This window comes from Scyliorhinus torazame, chromosome 2 (assembly GCF_047496885.1).
Source record: "Scyliorhinus torazame isolate Kashiwa2021f chromosome 2, sScyTor2.1, whole genome shotgun sequence".
Classification (NCBI taxonomy): domain Eukaryota; kingdom Metazoa; phylum Chordata; class Chondrichthyes; order Carcharhiniformes; family Scyliorhinidae; genus Scyliorhinus; species Scyliorhinus torazame.
Genome location: NC_092708.1, coordinates 353,747,236 through 353,764,092, shown reverse-complemented (window position 1 = coordinate 353,764,092; position 16,857 = coordinate 353,747,236). Strand labels below are relative to the sequence as shown.

Here is a 16,857-nt window from a genome sequence, read left to right as displayed (position 1 = left end):
CGACCTGGGGGCCACTTGCTTGATTACCACCGCGGCGGCAGACCAGCCACCTTCAGGAAGTTGTACACGAACCTGGTCATCAGGAACGAGAGCAGGGAGATCTGTCGCGCGGGCGTTGTACGCCGACTTGTGTTGGGCCCGAGACAGTTGCATTTGACACAGGACCGGAAAGTTGTCCAAGTCTGGGGCGTGTATTGCAGGCACCGTCATTCGTAAAGTGCAGTTCATTAACAATTGAGCTGGTGACAGGCCGGTGGACAATGAAGTTGACCTGTAGGCAAGTAGTGAGAGGTAAAAGTCAGATCCCGCATCTGCCGCTTTGCACAGGAGTCGTTTGACAACATGTACCCCCTTCTCAGCTTTACCATTCGACTGGGGGTAGTGGGGACTTGAGGTGACGTGCGTGAATTTATACCGCCGGGCAAAGTTGGACCACTCCGGACTAGCAAAACACGGGCCATTATCGGACATGACCATGAGTGGGATGCCATGGCGAACAAAAATCTCCTTGCACGCACGGATGACTGCTGTCGATGTGAGGTCATGCAGCCTAACTACCTCTGGGTAGTTATAGAAGTAGTCCACTATGAGGACATAGTCCCGGCCTAGTGCATGGAAAAGATCAATGCCAACCTTGGTCCAGGGGGACGACACGAGTTTGTGTGGCTGCAAGGTCTCTTTTGGCTGAGCTTCCTGGAACCGTTGGCATGTCGGGCAGTTGAGAACGGCGTTGGCGATGTCATGGTTGATGCCAGGCCAGTCCGCTGCCTCACGGGCCCGCCGTCGGCACATCTCCACGCCCAGGTGATCCTCATGGAGCTGCTCAAGGACGAGCTCCCGCATACTGTGCGGGATGACGATCCTGTCCAACTTTAGCAGAATTCCATCTACCACTGCTAGGTCATCTTTGATATTGTAGAATTGCGGGCATTGGCCCTTGAGCCATCCGTCTGTAAGATGGCGCATGAAGTGTTGGAGCAAAGGATCATTGGCTGTTTCATGACGAATCTGGATGAGTCGTTCGTCCGTGGTGGGTAAGTTAGATGCGCAGAACTCAACATGAGCATCAATTTGGCACACGAAGCCCGACGGCTCGCAGGGCGCAGTGACAGAATGGGAGAGTGCATCGGAGATGATGAGCTCCTTACCCGGGGTGTAGACCAGTTCGAAGTCATACTGCCTGAATTTAAGGAGGATGCGTTGCAGGCGCGGTGTCATATCGTTAAGGTCCTTCTGTATATAATGTTGACCAGTGGCCTGTGGTCCATTTCAACCATAAATTTGGGGAGTCTATAGATGTAGTCGTGGAATTTGACAATTCCCGTGAGCAGCCCCAGGCACTCTTTTTCGATTTGCGCATAGGCGTTGCTTGGTGGGCGTCATTGCACGTGATGCGTAAGCGACTGGAGCCCATGAGGAGGCGTCGTCGCGTTGGAGGAGCACTGCTCCAATGCCGGACTGGCTCAGATCAGTGGAGATCTTCGTCTCCTTGGCAGGGTTGAAGAATGGCAATACCGGGGCCGTGGTGAGTTTTGCCCCGAGTTCACGGCACTCTTGCTCGTGGGCGGGGAGCCATTGGAATTCGGTTGTCTTCTTCACCAGATTGCGGAGAGCCATGGTGTGGGATGCGAGGTTGGGGATGAACTTCCCCAGGAAGTTGACCATGCCCAGGAAGTGGAGGACCGCCTTCTTGTCCTCCGGTGTCTTCATGGCATTGATTGCCAACACGTTGTCTGCACCCGGCTGCACACCAAGCTGTGATATGTGATCGCCGAGGAATTTTAGTTCTGTTTGACCAAAGGAGCATTTGACTCTGTTGAGGCGGAGGCCATGCTCATGGATTCTCCTGAAGACGCGTTGGAGGCAATCAATGTGTTCCTGCGGGGTGGTAGACCAGGCGATAATGTCGTCTACATATACCCGCACCCCTTCGAGGCCCTCCATCATCTGCTCCATTATTCGGTGGAAAACCTCAGAGGCTGAGATGATGCCAAACGGCATCCGGTTGTAACAAAACCAGTCAAATGGGGTGTTAAAGGTGCAGAGCTTCCGACTGGATGCGTCAAGTTGTATCTGCCAGAACCCCTTGGATGCGTCCAGCTTTTGTGAAAAATTTGGCACGAGCCATCTCGCAGGTGAGTTCTTCGCGCTTTGGGATAGGGTAGTGTTCCCTCGTGATGTTACGGTTCAGATCTTTGGGGTCAATGCAGGTGGGTAGTTCTCCAGATGGTTTCTTAACACACACTATGGAGCTGACCCAGTCGGTTGGTTCTGTTACTTTAGATATGACGACCTGGGCCTGGAGGTCCTGCAGCTGCTGCTTGAGGCGGTCCTTGAGGGGTGCCAGTACCCGGCGAGGTGCATGAACCACAGGCGTGGCATTTGGTTTTAAAATAATTTTGTACGTGCATGGGAGTGTGCCCATGCCCTCGAAAACGCTGTGGTATCGAGTGATGATGTTCTTCAGTTGTGTTTGAAAGTTGGCGTCCGGTGATGATGAAGCCTCAGCAGGTGACATGGAGTGAACCCTTTGGAAGAGGTTTAGGATCTTGCACGCCTGAGCGCCGAGCAGGGAAGCTTTAGTGGCCCCTTCAATCTCAAAGGGCAGGGTGGCCTTTAAGGAACGGTGCGACACCACAAGCTGGCATGAGTCGCTGGCAGCAATGGCATTGCCATTGTAGTCGAGAAACTGGCAGGCGGATGGAAAGATGGTCGGTTTAACGTGGAGGCTGTCCAGGTCAGACCGCGCAATGAAGTTGGCTGAAGCGCCGGTGCCCAGCCTGAATCGGATGCGAGATTTGTTGACCGTGAGGGTGGCACACCACTCATCGTCTGGATCAATGCTCATCACTGGGAAGGGCTTGGCCTTTTTCTTTTGAAGCAGTGTGTGCTTTGTGATGATGCCCACCCGGAATGGGGATTTGAGATCCTCAGTGTCAGGGTCTGGAACCATGTCGGAGTCGGAATCGCTGACCGGTTGTTGCACGGTTCGGCCGTCCCTGCGCTGCTGGTGGGAGCGACGGGAGGCAGGTGCTTGAGCAGACCTGCACAGGGCTACGTAGTGGCCAAGCTTGCCACACTGGAGACAGCGTTGAGATTTTGTGGGACATTGCCGCTTTAAGTGGGAGAAGCCACAGTTGTCGCACGTCGTGACGTCAGAACGCTCAGTGCGCCACCGCGCATGCGCGGTGCGGTCGTACATAGTGCGCGCCTGCGCAGTTCGGTCTTCGGCCTCGCCGTCCCCTCGGTCGTTGCGCGCATGCGCGGGAGCTCTGGAAAAGCGCGTGAAATGGCCGCCCTCATCCAGGCTCAGGCCCTGGAGCTGCTTTACAGCCTGCACCCGCTCTGCTTCGTGAGGGCCTTGCCGCGCCGCCTCTGCCACTTGAATGTGCGAGTATCGGTTAGTGGCGTGCTCATGCAGAATGCAGGTTTCGATGGCTATAGCGAGGGTGAGCTGTTTAACTTTGAGGAGTTACTGGCGTAGGGGGTCCGAGTGCACACCGAAAACGATCTGGTCACGGATCATTGAATCGGAGGTGGAGCAGTAATTGCAGGATTGCGTGAGGATGCGAAGATGGGTGAGGAAAGATTGAAGATGTCATCCTTACCCTGCAGACGCTGTTGAAAGACGAAGCGTTCAAAACTTTCGTTGACTTTGATGTCACAGTGGCTGTCAAATTTGAGCAGGACTGTCTTGAACTTGGATTTGTCCTCACCTTCAGCGAATGTGAGGGAGTTGAAAATATGGATGGAGTGGTTCCCGGCCGTGGAGAGAGAGAGAGAGCAATCTTTCTGACGTTTGAGGCAGCTTCCAGGTCGGTAGCTTTGAGGTACAGTTGAAACTTTTGTTTAAAAATCTTCCAGTTCGCACCGAGGTTGCCGGTGATGCGGAGCGGCGGGGGAGGGCGGACGCTGTCCATACTACCGGATGGCTGATCGCTGGTCGAAGGCAGATTATTTCAGGATAGGTCCATCAAACTCGAACATCACGTACTGGTACCATGATGTGTTGGGTATGCTGGGTCTGCGAGGACTGCGTTTACCAGAGCAGTGAGAGAGACAGGCTACCAACACTTGTAGAAGTACAACTCTATTTTATTTAGCTATGAGCTGTTAAACATACTTGCACTGTGGGTTGACACTATGTTAGGTTGACTGGAGACCTGAGGCTAACCTGACCAGACTATACTGCTAGCACATGATCGATGTTCGTGTTACTGATCACGGGCTATGGCTGTCTCAGAGGCTGCATCCCGAATGAGCGGGAAAACTAGTGCCCTCTGGCTATATAGTGGCCGTGTCCTGTCTGGTGATTGGCTGCTGTGTTTTGTGTGTTGATTGGTCTTTCAGTGTGTCAGTCAGTGTCTGTCTCTGCACCATCATATACTTGTGTGTACATTATGACAGCTTGGAGCCAGAGGAAGAAATCTCCAGTGACCTTCATAGTGAAATGCAATCAGCCTTGTGGCAGACGGCAGTCAACTTGAACAATTGGCTTAGAAAAAAGCTGTGGGAGCAGACTGGGAAAAACAGTTTGTCTGCCCAGAGTCAGGGCTAGAAGGCAGTGGAATCCTCGCAGAGAGAAAGGGCTCTGAAAGTCCAAGGGTCAGGCTAGGAAACTGAGGAGAAACCAAGTGAATTCTAGATGACTCTAGCAAAGACTCGAGGTTGTTCGATGAAGTGAATGAACCTTCAAGATTTTGACTGATCAGGGAACTCATGGGAGGAAGTAAAAGTAAAGCTGGATTCATAACATTCCTAGTTATAAAGTAAAGCAGTAGTGCATTTACTTTTAAGGTTTTTTAAATATACAATAAAGCTGTTCTTTGTTTAAAAATGTATAATCTTGTGGCATGGTTCTTGTTTTGCTGGGTGTTTGAATTTCTCTTCAAACATTAGCGGTCCCTGCCAGGATCATTACAATGTTTTTAAAGAAGTAAAATTACAGAACTCATAACATAAAATGAGCTACGCAAGCTAACTCTACCAACATGTATCCTTCAATATTTATCTACAATATTACAATGGTGAAGTTTGTGATCACTATGTTTGAAGGACTGTATCTTTTGATTTCTAAGAGAGTTATATTTTGGGACTCATCTTTAAATTGAGGGATCATGTGATCTATGCTGGGGTCTACCTGACTGTAAAAGCTGGTTGGTAATTGATACAGATCAAAGGGAAGACTCAAATTGTGTTACTCAGAAGTAGGTGATCTATAATTTACATTTGTAGAAATCACAGCTGTTGCTATGTCCATAATCAAAAGACTTGAAGTCTTCTAAAGCCCATAGATTTGCTATCAGTATCCAGATTGTAATACGTTGGGTTGAAATCCATCTCTTTGTTTCGAAGATGGAACACCTCTGTGGTTAGAGTTAGCTAATTAACATTTATACTTTTGGAGTTTGGCGCTTCCCATTGTCACAGAAGCAAATAGAGATAACATTTTTGGATTAAGTTACAGGCCTTCAAGGGTAGCACGGTGGTGCAGTGGTTAACACTGCTGCCTCACGGCGCCGAGGTCCCAGGTTTGATCCCGGCTCTGGGTCACTGTCCATGTGGAGCTTGCACATTCTCCCCGTGTTTGCGTGGGTTTCGCCCTCCGAACCCAAAAGATGTGCAGGATAGGTGGATTGGCCAAGCTAAATTGCCCCTTAATTGGAACAAATGAATTGGCACTCTAAATTTATTTAAAACATAAAGTTACAGGCCTTCTTATATACTCAGGATTACACAGACATAGACCAGTTGCAACTTTGGTCTTGTGTGTTTGCAGCTCACTGAGAATTGTGGGAGCAAAAGAGATAAACATTAGCCAGGCCTGCACCTTAAGCAGAGAAAATACTACGAGGAATACAGGTGGAAGCTCGCTCTTGGTTTGGAGACAGAGTTTGTGAGGGGGAAAAGAGGTTTAAGATTTGCCTAGCTTGAGGCTAAAGGAAGAAATCTACAATAACCCTTGTATTGAAAGGCAGTTAGCCTGAGAGCAATCAGGGAGAAAGCAGTCTGTGTCTGTCAAAAGCATAGCATCAAGGCCATTAGGATACTCCATACGGTTTAAATGACTGAGCACAATAGCACAGAGGCCCAAGCTTGAGCTGAGAAATTCATAGTCATGAAGTTTTGAAGAAAAGTTGGACTGTCATTTAACCAAAAGCTAATGATACTATGTCCATTAAAACTTGTACCTCAAAGAATGTCACTGAGGAGAAATCAAAGTGAATACCAGAGAGCTGTGGCATACTTTGCTTGTGGCATACTTTGCTTGATATCAAAATAGGCAAATAAACTCTCAAAATCTCGTAATGTACAAAGGGAACTCTTGGGTAGAATTAGCAAGTAAAGGGAGTAGGATTTACATTCTAGATCTTGACAAACAATAGTATTAAGTCAATAGTGCTTGCATTGTTTATTTTTTTTTATTACAGGAAAATTTGTTTTGGTTTAAAAACATGAAATCTTGCACCATAGTCCTTTCAATTGATCACTGGGTGTTAACATTTCTCTTTAAAAGTTAATGTTCTCCACGAAGATCGTAACAACAACCTCCTCCAAGCCCCTGAAGCGAAGCAAGTATCTTTACTTCACTCCTTTGTTATGTTTGCATAACTAATATTGTGTTGTTCAGAAACTTAATTAATTCCTTACCAGAGCAGGCTCTCAAGGAGGAAAATCAGCATATTATGATGATTGCTTGACTTGTATATGTTTTAGCAATTAGAAATGAAAACAAAGGCATTATTGAATCGAATGACTTGTCAACTATACTTCTACTGCCACTTCCGCATTGACGCAAAGCAGTTTACGGTGTGCCCCAATGAATAAAATATCAGCATGACTTGTACTTATTTGACAGCTGAGCACATGACATTTGCAGGTCACATCAATTTGACCTTGCACTGGCTGCAGACAAAACTCCAACCTGTTCTAATGCCACATTTTAGAAGTACCTTTCGACTACCAGGAACATTTTAAATAACATATTCTGTAACATTATTGTTATAACTAATCGGGTGCTCCTATTATGTGCCAATATTAAAAATAAACTGTGAAAGAACAGGGATCTATGCATGCATTGAACACCATACAGAATCCATTGTTGCTACACTGTGGTGTCATATCAAACCGAGTTCATTCTGAAATACAAAAAAAAGTGTACTGACTATACTTTCAACAGGCATCATACTGCAGTATAATTGTATCGGATGGTAATAATCCAATTTAAAATTGTACTTATTTTTATTAATTTACTGGTGTGTGTTGCTGGTTAGGACAGCATTTATTACCCATCCCTAGTTGTCCTTCAGAAGGTGGTGGTGAGTTGTCTTTTTTTAATTAAATTTAAAAGTACCCAATTCTTTTTTTTATTCCAACTAAGGGGCAATTTAACGTGGCCAATTCACCTACCCTGCACATCTTTGGGTTGTGGGGTAAGACCCATGCAGACGCAGGGAGAATGTGCGAGTTGCCTTCTTGAACTGCTGCAGTCGCTAAGGTATGGGTACAGCCACAGTGCTGTTAGGGAGGGTGTTCCAGGATTTTGCCCCGGCGACAGTGAAGGAACGGTAATATATTTCCAAGTCAGGGTTATGAGTGACTTGGAAGGGAACCCCCAGGTGGTGGGGTTCCCAGGTATCTTCTGCTCTTGTCCTTCTAGATGGTAGCGATGGGGGGTTTGGAAGGTGCTGTCTAAGGAACCATGGCGAGTTACTGCAGTGCATCTTGTTGATGGTGGTGTTCGTTGGTGGTGGAGGGATGAATGTGTGTGGACGGGGGGAGCAATCAAGTGGGCTGCTTTGTCCTTGATGGTGTTGAGCTACTTGATTGTTGTTGGAACTGCACCCATCTAGGCGAGTGGAGAGTATTCTATTACATTCCTGACTTGTGCCTTGTAGATGTTGGACAGGCTTAAAGGGGTCAGGAGGTCAGTTACTTGCCATCGGATTTGTATCCTTTGACCTGTCCTGGTAGCGAAAATATTAATATGGCTAGTCCAGTACAGTTTCTGATCATTGGTAACCCCCAAGATTCAGCGATGGTAATGCCATTGAATATCAAGGGGCGATGGTTACATCCTCTCTTGGAGGAGATTATCATTGCCTGGCACTTGTGTGGCACGAACGTAACTTGTCAGCCCAAGCCTAGATATTGTCCAGGTCTTACTGCATTAGCACATGGGCTGCTTCATTATCGGAGGAGTCACGAATAGTGCTAAACATTGTGCAGTCATCCCCATTTCTGACTTCATGATGGAAGGGAGGTCAATGATAAAGCAGCTGAAGATGGTTGGGCCTAGGACACTACCCTGAGGAACTCCTGCAGTGATGTCCTGGAGCTGAGATGATTGACCTCCAATCATCATAACCATCTTCTTTGTGTCAGGTATGACTCCAACCTGTGGAAAGTTTTCCCCTAATTCCCATTGACTCCAGTTTAGCTAGGGTTCCTTGATGTCATAGTCGGTCAAATGCAGCCTTGATGTCAAGGGCAGTAACTCTCACCTCACCTCTGGCATTCAGCTCTTTTGTCCATGTTTGAACCAAGGCTGTAATGAGGTCAGGAGCTGAATGACCGTGGCGGAATCCAAACTGAGCATCCATGAGTGGGTTATTGCTGAGTAAGTGCGGCTTGATAGCACTGTTGATGACTCCTTCCATCACTTTGATGATGCAGGGTAGAATGATTGGGCGGTAATTGGCTGGGTTGAATTTGTCCTGTTTCTGGTGTACAGCACTTGAACTTTGATGCAAAAATGCAAAGAACCATCATTAGACATAATGATTATTAACTAATGGATGGAAAGAGAAAGCCTATTCGCCTTGGTTAAATCAGGTTCAGGTTTGAATATCCTTGTATCTTTTTTTTTTTTAATTGGTGCAATTATTTTTCTTTGAATCCCTCATAGATGTTGGAAGGGTGACTTCCGGTGGTGGCATGTAGGCGGAGGTGGCACGTTATGTGGTTCCTGCTAGAATCGCTGGTTTTTGGACTTTTATGCCCATTTGCAGGGGTAGTTTGTAGGTGAGTTGATGTGGGAAGTCATAAGGAAGATGACGAATGTTGAAGCCCCAGAAGAAAGGTGCTGGAAAGAAGGGAGTGAACAAAGGACCGCCAGCAGGTGAGGCTGAAAGTCCTGCCGGAAGAAGCAAAATGGGGGCTGGGTCACTGGGTGGGGCCACTCTCCCCACTGTGGAAATTCTGACCAAAGTGATGTTGGTGGAGTTTGAGAGGCTGTTTGCCAAGCATATGGAGGTGCTTCAGAGGGAGATGATGGCTTCGCTGAAAGGATGGGAGAAGGCGGCGATTGCCCCAGTAAAGGAGACAGTGACGAAGACATCGGTTGAGGTGCAGGAGCAAGGAAAGACGTTGAAAGGGGTGGAGGAGGTATTGTCGCAACACAGCGAAGGGTTCACCTCGATGGGCGAGGAGCTGCGGAGGGTGGCGGAGGTCAACAAAGGGTACAGAGCTAAGGTGGAGTACCTACAGGTCGAGGAGGCAAAATTTGAGAATTGTGGGCCTGCCCGAGGAGGTGGAGGGTCTGAGGCAGACCAAGTACTTTGCATAGATGTTTGCGAGTTGATTGGGGGGGGGGGGGGGGGGGGGGGGCGCGGAGAAAGAACCCTCCCGCTACGAGTTGGGCAGAGCACATCGGTCGCTCAGGCCAAAGCCTAAAGCAAATGAGCCACCAAGGGCGGTGACAGTCTGCTTTCACAGCTACCACGTGAAGATGGTTTTGGGCTGGGCGGAGCAGAGATGAGATATGAAATGGGAAGGCATTGGTATACATATATACGAAGACCTGGCGAGAAGGCAGACGGCCTTTGGACAGGGGAAGGCGGCATTGTACGGCAGCAGAGTGAGATTTGGAGTAGTCTATCCTGCAAACTGAGAGTGACTCACAATTCGAGGGATTTTCATTTTGAGCCGGTGGAGGCGGCAGAGGTGTTTGTTAAGGCTTGAAGGTCTGGGATTGATGAGATCTGGGGTTTGGACTTGGTTGGTGGGGTCGGAGACTGTGTTTTTCTTATGGAGGATTTTTCTATTTGATTGGGGTTTTGTTTTCTGTCTCGTGAATGTGGAGTTTGTTTTTCTTGGTTTTCCTTTTCCTTACGAGTGCAGTTCTGTGTTGTGTCTTGGTTTAATGGAGGTGGGTTTTGGGCACGTGGGGCCAGATCACTGAGGAGGGGAGAAGGCGGGGTTCGTGAAGAGAGCGTTGAATGCCATCCAATATCTGCATACCCATGGGCTGATAGTGGGGGGGATTGAAACATCGTGCTGGAACCAAGGGTGGACAGGTCCCAGTTGCGATCACTGACTGACCCAGTTGGCTAGAGGGAGGGTTATTGGCAGCGCTTATGATGGGGATGGGGGGAGTGAACCCATGGAGATTTTTAAACCTGAAGGATCGGGAGTATTCATTTTTCTCCCCAGTGCGCAAGGTGTTTTCGAGGGTTGACTTTTTTGTGGTGGGAAAGGTGCTGTTGGCCTGAGTTAAGAGGTCGGAGAACTGGCATTACTGATGGAGCTTCTGTGACAAGATAGGGAAGGTGATTGAGGAGTATGTGGGGTTTAATTGCATGGGGGTGGTTTCACAGTCAGTGGTCTGGGAGGCTCTGAAGGTGGTGGTGAACGGGAAGGTGATCTCGTTTAAGGTTAAGTTGGATAGGGAGGAGAGGGACGAACGCCATCAACTGATAGCAAAGATTTTGGAGGTGGATGGGAGATACGGGGGAGCCTAATCAGGGTCCACTGGCTCAGAGGCAGGAGTTGCAGGCAATGTTTGACCTATTGTCCACAAGGAAAGCAGTGCTTCAGTTGAAATGGGCGAGTGGGACTGTTTAGGAAAGATGTTATTAAACTGGAGAATGCACAGAAGAGATTTACAAGGATACTGCCAGGACTCAAGGGACTGCAGTTATCGGGAGAGACTGGACAGGCTAGGACTTTTTCCTTTGGAGCGTAGGAGACTGAGGGATGATCTCATAGAGGTGTATAAGATCATGAGAGGCATGGATATTGTGAATGCACTCAGTCTTTTTCCCAGGGTTGGGGAATCGAGAACTGGAGGTCATAGGCTTAAGTTAAAAGGGGAAATAATTAATGGGAACTTAGGAGCAACGTTTTTACACAGAGGGTGGTACGTATGTGGAATGAGCTGCTGGAAGAAGTGGTTGAGGCACGAACATTGACAACATTTGAAACGCATTTGGACAGATACATGGATAGGAAAGGTTTAGAGGGATATTGGCCAATGGGTTTAGCTTAGATGGGCTTTTTGGTTGGCACGGACCAGTTTGGTCCGAAGGGCCTGTCTCCATGCCGTAGATTCTATGATCTATGAGGACACACTAGGGCAATTTTCCACATTGTCTGGTAGCTTCCAGTGTTGTAGTTGTACTGGAACAGCTTGGCTAGGGGGCAGCAAGTTCTGGAGCACAAATCTTCAGTACTATTGTTGGGATATTGTCAGGACACATAGCCTTTGAAGTATCCAGTGGAGAACATGTGGAGTGATCACGTGGAGTGAATCGTATTGGCTGAAGACTGACATCTGTGATGCTGGGGACCTCCAGAGGAGACGAAGATGGATCATGAACTCGGCACTTCTGGCTGAAGATTGCTGCGAATGCCTCAGCCTTGACTTTTACACATATACGCTGGGCTTCGCCATCATTGAGGATGGGAATATTTGTGGAGCCTTCTCCTCCAGTGAGTTGTTTCATTGTCCACCACCATTCATGGCTGGTGGATGTGGCACAACTGCAGAGCTTACACCTAATGTGTTTGTTGTGGAATCTTAGCTCTGTCTATTACTTGCTGTTTGACACACAAGCAATCCTGTATTGTAGCTTCACCAGGTTGACACCTCATTTTTCGGTTTGCTTGGTGCCTGCACTCTTCATTTTACCAGAGTTGATCCCATGGCTTGGTGGTAATGGTAAAGCGGGGGCTATGCCGGACTTTGAGGTTGCAGGTTGTGGTTGAATACAATTCTGCTTCTGCTGATGGCCCACAGCGCCTCATGAATGCCTAGTCTTGAGTTACTAGATCTGTTCAAAGACTTTCCCATTTAGCATGGTGGTAGTCATAGAATTTACAGTGCAGAAGGAGGCCATTCAGCCCATCGAGTCTGCACCGACCCTTGGAAAGAGCACCCTACTCAAGCCCACACCTCCACCCTATCCCCATAACCCAGTAACCCCACTTAACCTTTTTGGACACGAAGGGCAATTTAGCATGGCCAATCCACCTAACCTGCACATCTTTGGACTGTGGGAGGAAACCTGAGCATCCGGAGGAAACCCACGCAGACATGGGGAGAACGTGCAGACTCCGCACAGACAGTGACCCAAGCTGGGAATCGAACCTGGGACCCTTGAGCTGTGAAGCAATTGTGCAAACCACTGTGCTACCGTGCTGCCCACAACATGATGGAGGTCATTCACAATGTGAAGACGAGACTTTGTCGCCACAAGGTCGGTGCGGTGGTCACTTAATAATAATCTTTATTGTCACAAGTACGGGGCTTGGGGCAGCACGGTAGCATTGTGGATAGCACAATTGCTTCACAGCTCCAGGGTCCCAGGTTTGATTCCAGCTTGGGTCACTGGCTGTGCGGAGTCTGCACATCCTCCCAGTGTGCGCGTGGGTTTCCTCCGGGTGCTCCGGTTTCCTCCCACAGTCCAAAGATGTGCAGGTTAGGTGGATTGGCCTTGATAAATTGCCCTTAGTGTTGGGTAGGGTTACTGGGTTATGGGGATAGGGTGGAGGTGTTGACCTTGGGTAGGGTGCTCTTTCCAAGAGCCGGTGCAGACTTGATGGGCCGAATGGCCTCCTTCTGCACTGTAAATTCTATGATAAAAAAAAAGTAGGCTTACATTAACACTGCAATGAATTGACTGTGAAAAGCCCCTAATCACCACATTCCAGCACCTGTTCGTGTACACAGAAGGAGAATTTACAATGTCCAATTCATCTAACAGCACGTCTTTCGGGACTTTTGGGAGGAAACCGGGGCACCCGGAGGAAACCCACGCAGACATAGGGAGAGCATGCAGACTCTGCTCTCAGTGACCCAAGCCTGAAATCGAACCTGGGACCTTGGCGCTGTGAAGCAACTGAGCTAACCACTGTGCTACCCCTGTTATGTATCTGCAGCAGGCAGGTTGGTGAGGATGAGTACAAGTATGTTTTTCCCTCTTGTTGATTCCCCACCACCTGCTGCAGTCCCGGTCTACCAGCTATGTCATTTAGGACCTGGCCAGCTCAACCTGTGGTACGACCGAGCCACTCTCGGTGATGGACATATAAAGGCTCCCATCCAGAGCATATTCTGCACCCTTGCCATCCTCAGTGCTTCCTCAAAGTGGTGTTCAGCATGGAGGAGTGCTGATGCATCAGCTGATGGTGGCTGGTGCGTGGTAATCAACAGGAAGTTTCCTTGTCCACGTTTAACCTGAAGTCATGCGACTTCATGGGGTCCAGAGTCGATGTTGAGTACCTCCCAGAGCAACTCCTTCCAGATTGCATACCACTGTGTTGCCACCTCTATAGGTCTGTCTTGCTGGTGAGACAGGACACACCCAGGAATGGTGATATTGGTGTCTGGGACATTATCTATAAGTATGATTCTGTGAGTATGACCATGCCTGGCTTTTGTTTGACTAGTCGATGAGACAGCTCTCCCAACTTTGGCACAGATGTTAGTAAGGAGAACTTTGCAGGATCGACAGGGCTGGGTTTGCTGTTGTCCTTTCCGGTGCCTGGGTCGATACTGGGTGGTCCGCCTGGTTTCATTCTTTTTTGTGTTTTCGTAGCAGTTTAATAGGCCATTTCAGAGAGCATTTAAAGGTCAGACCAGGCAAGAATGGCAGATTTCCTTCTCTAAGGACATTAGTGAACCATGGTCATCATATAATTCCAGATTTTTATTAAGTTTAAATTCCACCACCTGCAGTGGTGGGATGTAAACACTGGTCCCCTGATCATTATCCTGTGTCTCTGGGTTACTCATCCAGCGACAATACCACTACGCCGCCTCCTCTTGTTGCAAGCCAAAGTGATACGATGCATTAAACTTGTGGTATATATGAAAAGTTAAAATTAAAATCTGATTTGCTATTGGCTATTCAATTAAGCCAGTTCAAGAAACATCATACAAAAGCCTCCATAAAAGAGATCTCCATAAAATATATTACCAGTTCAAACTGCTGTTCAACACCTCTTAACAACCCAGTGCTGTTGGACTGCATTTTTTCCGCAGATATGATTCTTCCTGCCAAAAGTACATTCATCGTATCCTTAAAAACCCCACCTTTCATTCCCCTACAACTACCACCACATTGCTAATCTTCCCTCTCTCTCAGCTCTTAACCAAGTCTTCCCAACTGTTATGGGTCAGGGTTTAGAGAATCCCAAAGGATATCATGGAGTTCACCTGACCCACAACTTTTAATAGATTGTGGTATGGGGAGCACACGGCTTACTCTACAAGTATGGTACAGCAGAAAATGGGCCAGTGGTTTTTAAAACAAAACAATGTTTATTCTACGAATTCAAGTTAACCTTTTTAAAACAGTGATTATCTCAGCAACCAGCAAATCAAATACACCCCCCAAAGAATACCACACTAAGTAACCCTGTAAGCTGTCCTTTTAACATCCAAAAGACTTAACAACCTTTAAACAGGAGCACATTAGATTTATATTCAATACAGAGACCTTTTTACAATTCTGAGTTCACCCAAATGATCCAGAGATAGTCTTTGGATGGCTTAGATCAACAGCAGTGCAACTCACAGACACAACCAAACTTTTCTCAAACTGAAACTAAAAAAGCAGGAGTGGAGCTCAGCTCCACCCACACTCTGACATCACTCCAGTAACATGAGCAGCTCCATTTCTTAAAGGTACATTTCTTAAACACCCATTTCTCAAAGGGTACTCTCACATGACATCGCCCCCCCCCAAGAAAAAAGTTAAACCATCAACTTCAAGATGGTTTCATTTTTCACCTTTGCACTATCCTTTAAGAAATGCACACAGTAAATATACTTGTTCGTTTAAAAAAACAACACACACAAACAGGTATAATAATATAGTCCATTTTTTTCCCGTTCTTCTTCCTCCAACTGAAATTCTTCATGATTGACAGTCTCTTTGAAAAAGAAGGTCTCTGCACCATCTGTCCATTTCTCTACGCCTCGGCATTTCTCTTTAAAGACCGATAATTTAGTTCAATCTGATCATAGAGTCCCTTGTAATTCTCCAACAAGTGCTCATTGGTTATCACAGCTTTCAGGCAGTCAAATGCCTGTCGAAAGTCCGCTGCCCATTGACATTTCTGATGTTTCTTAAGCAAGTCCATCAGTGGAGCAATCACGCCACAAAGCTTTTGCACAAATATTCGATCAAATCCACTCGTGCCAAGAAATCACATTAGTTCCCTTCGTCTTGAGGGTATCGGAAACTCCTCAAGGAATGTGACTCGGGCTTTTCCAAATTCACTTTTGGCGAGGTTTATCACCAAACCTGCCTCCTGAACTCGATCGAATAACTCCATCAGATGTTTCAAATGTTCTGTCCATGTCTGGCTGAAAATTATCAGATCGTCGATGTATACCGCACAATTGAGTAATCCTGAAACGACTGTGTTAGTTAACCATTGAAATGTGACTGGGGCGTTTTTCATGCCAAATGGCATAACTTTGAATTGGTATATACCATCTGGAGTCACAAAAGCTGAAATCTCCTTCGCCCTTTCGGATAAAGGTACCTGCCAGTAACGTTTAAGTAAGTCCAATTTGGAAATAAAAGCGGATTGTCCCACTTTCTCAATGCAATCCTCCAAACGTGGGATAGGATAAGAGTCCGTTCCTGTAACTGCATTAACCTTTCTATAGTCCACACACAACCGTTGGGTACCGTCTGGTTTAGGCACCATCACTATGGGTGAGCTCCATTGGCTGCAACCCACTTCAATTATGCCATTTTTAAGCATACTCTCAATCTCTTTGTTAACCTGTGCCAATTTTAAAGGATTAAGTCTGTTGTTTGATTGGAACAACATTTCCCACATCTAGATCATGTATAGCCATTTTAGTACTTCCCAATTTACCTGCACAAACTTGTCCATGTGATATCAATAACTCTTTCAGGTCAGTTTGTTTTTCCTCTGGAAGGTAACTTAACAATTCATCCAAATTTTTAAGAACATCCTCATTTTCCAATTTAATTTGAGGTATGTCAAATTCACAGTCACCTGGATTTGGTTTGTCACTTTGAGTTAGAATCATTAAAATCTCCCCCTTTTTCTCTCCTTCCCTTTCAAAGTACCTTTTAAGCATATTCAGATGACACACTTGGTGATTCTTCCTTCTATCTGGTGTTTTTCCCACATAATTCACCTCACTTAATTTCCTTTCAATCTGATAAGGTCCACAATATCTAGCTTTTAAAGGTTCACCTACCACTGGTAACAACACTAAAACTTTATCTCCACTGGCAAAACTACGAACTTTGGATTTCTTGTCCGTTACCCGTTTCATTACATTTTGTGCAACTTTCAAATGTTGTCTAGCCAATTCACCTGCTCTATTTAATCGTTCCCTAAAATTTGACACGTAATCCAATAGTGTAATTTCCAATCATGTGTGACATGATTGACAAAATTTAACTACATCTTTATGTAGTCCAGACCAATAAAAATGTTTCTGGATTTTAGCTTGAGTTTTCCTTATTCCCAAATGACCTCCCACTGGTACCTCATGTGCAACTCGCAACACCTCCTTTCTATACCCTACCGGCAATACTACTTGATGAACTTCTGCCCACTTTTCATCCGCATGCATATGTA

At 46.8% G+C, this 16,857-nt stretch overlaps 1 protein-coding gene across 6 annotated transcripts in view; it reads right to left on the bottom strand.

Annotated features, from left to right (window-relative positions):
* The window catches only part of lrrc9 (leucine rich repeat containing 9), a 389,985-nt gene that overhangs the window by 367,186 nt on the left and 5,942 nt on the right, over positions 1-16,857 (bottom strand). The gene's annotated exons all lie outside the window — the stretch shown is intronic.